Below are 2,500 nucleotides of genomic sequence, written 5' to 3' on the forward strand. Positions count from 1 at the left end.
GCACGGACGTGTTTCCCTTCTTGTTGGTCCTTCGGTGATCGGGGTTCGCAGCAGCCAGACGCCCGTGCTCGACCTTGGACCCGGGGCGGGGGACCCCGGCGGCACACCACAACCACAACGTGCTTGCTAGTGTGCCTAGGGGATGGCAAGGCAACGTGCATCTTGCTGGCATTGCGCCCAGCAAGCCTTTGGGCAACTCGAGTTTCAGCAGCACGACACCCCTCCCCCCTATAATAGGCTGCCGAGCCATTACCAAAGTGCCACGGGTAGACATCCTTTTCCGTGAGGAGACATACTAAAGGAAAGTGCTCTAGAGGTCGAATTTTGACGCCGTTTTTTGCAACAACCTCTAGAAAAATAAGATCTTTCCATCCTCCAAATTTGGTGAATTTACACCGTGCCGATTTTTTTTGCCGATTTTTTTACCGCCCGGAAGGCCGGAAATTCAAAAAAAATGAAAAACGGAGCAAACGTGCGATTTTTGACCTGGATTTTTTTGTGCAGCCTTCACATAATATTACCAAGGTTCCCTCAAAATTTCACGAAAAATGCACGAGCCAATTCTGAGATATGAAAATTTGGCTCCTCCGTTGCAACGCTCCGAGCCAACGTTGCAACGGCGGGTGCCTCCGTGGGGGGCGGGGGAGCCCGGCGGCACACCACAACCACAACGTGATTGCTAGTGTGCCTAGGGGATGGCAAGGCAACGTGCATCTTGCTGGCATTGCGCCCAGCAAGCCTTTGGGCAACTCGAGTTTCAGCAGCACGACACCCCTCCCCCCTATAATAGGCTGCCGAGCCATTACCAAAGTGCCACGGGTAGACATCCTTTTCCGTGAGGAGACATACTAAAGGAAAGTGCTCTAGAGGTCGAATTTTGACGCCGTTTTTTGCAACAACCTCTAGAAAAATAAGATCTTTCCATCCCCCAAATTTGGTGAATTTACACCGTGCCGATTTTTTTTGCCGATTTTTTTACCGCCCGGAAAGCCGGAAATTCAAAAAAAATGAAAAACGGAGCAAACGTGCGATTTTTGACCTGGATTTTTTTGTGCAGCCTTCACATAATATTACCAAGGTTCCCTCAAAATTTCACGAAAAATGCACGAGCCAATTCTGAGATATGAAAATTTGGCTCCTCCGTTGCAACGCTCCGAGCCATCGTTGCAACGGCGGGTGCCTCCGTGGGGGGCGGGGGAGCCCGGCGGCACACCACAACCACAACGTGCTTGCTAGTGTGCCTAGGGGATGGCAAGGCAACGTGCATCTTGCTGGCATTGCGCCCAGCAAGCCTTTGGGCAACTCGAGTTTCAGCAGCATGACACCCCTCCCCCCTATAATAGGCTGCCGAGCCATTACCAAAGTGCCACGGGTAGACGTCCTTTTCCGTGAGGAGACATACTCAAGGAAAGTGCTCTAGAGGTCGAATTTTGACGCCGTTTTTTGCAACAACCTCTAGAAAAATAAGATATTTCCATCCCCCAAATTTGGTGAATTTACACCGTGCCGATTTTTTTTGCCGATTTTTTTACCGCCCGGAAAGCCGGAAATTCAAAAAAAATGAAAAACGGAGCAAACGTGCGATTTTTGACCTGGATTTTTTTGTGCAGCCTTCACATAATATTACCAAGGTTCCCTCAAAATTTTAGAAAAAATGCACGAGCCAATTATGAGATATGAAAATTTGGCTCCTTCGTTGCAACGCTCCGAGCCATCGTTGCAACGGCGGGTGCCTCCGTTGCAACGAAACCAGCCAACGATGCACCTAACCCAGCATCCGTTGCAACGCACCCTGCCTCCGTTGCAACGCGCCCAGCCAATGTTGCACCGTCCCCAGCATCCGTTGCAACGCCCCCAGCCAACGTTGCAACGCGCCCTGCCTCCGTTGCAACGCTCCCAGCCAGCGTTGCAACGCGCCCTGCCTCCGTTGCAACGTCACCAGCATCCGTTGCAACGCGCCCTGCCTCCGTTGCAACGCGCACGGCCAACGTTGCACCGACCCCAGCATCCGTTGCACTGCCCCCAGCCAACGTTGCAACGCGCCCAGCATCCGTTGCGACGCCCCCAGCCAACGTTGCAACGCGCCCTGCCTCCGTTGCAACGTCACCAGCAACCGTGGCAACGCGACCTGCCTCCGTTGCGACGCCCCCGGCCAACGTTGCAAAGCGCCCTGCCTCCGTTGCAACGCTCCCAGCCAACGTTGCAACGCGCCCTGCCTCCGTTGCAACGTCACCAGCATCCGTTGCAACGTCACCAGCATCCGTTGCAACGCGCCCTGCCTCCGTTGCAACGTCACCAGCAACCGTGGCAACGCGACCTGCCTCCGTTGCAACGCCCCCAGCCAACGTTGCAACGCGCCCTGCCTCCGTTGCAACGTCACCAGCATCCGTTGCAACGCGCCCTGCCTCCGTTGCAACGTCACCAGCCAACGTTGCAACGCGCTCAGCATCCGTTGCAACGCCCCCAGCCAACGTTGCAACGTCACCAGCATCCGTTGCAA

The sequence above is a fragment of the Arachis ipaensis genome, chromosome B8 (genome assembly GCF_059453495.1).
Source record: "Arachis ipaensis isolate K30076 ecotype BB chromosome B8, ASM5945349v1, whole genome shotgun sequence".
NCBI lineage: Eukaryota > Viridiplantae > Streptophyta > Magnoliopsida > Fabales > Fabaceae > Arachis > Arachis ipaensis.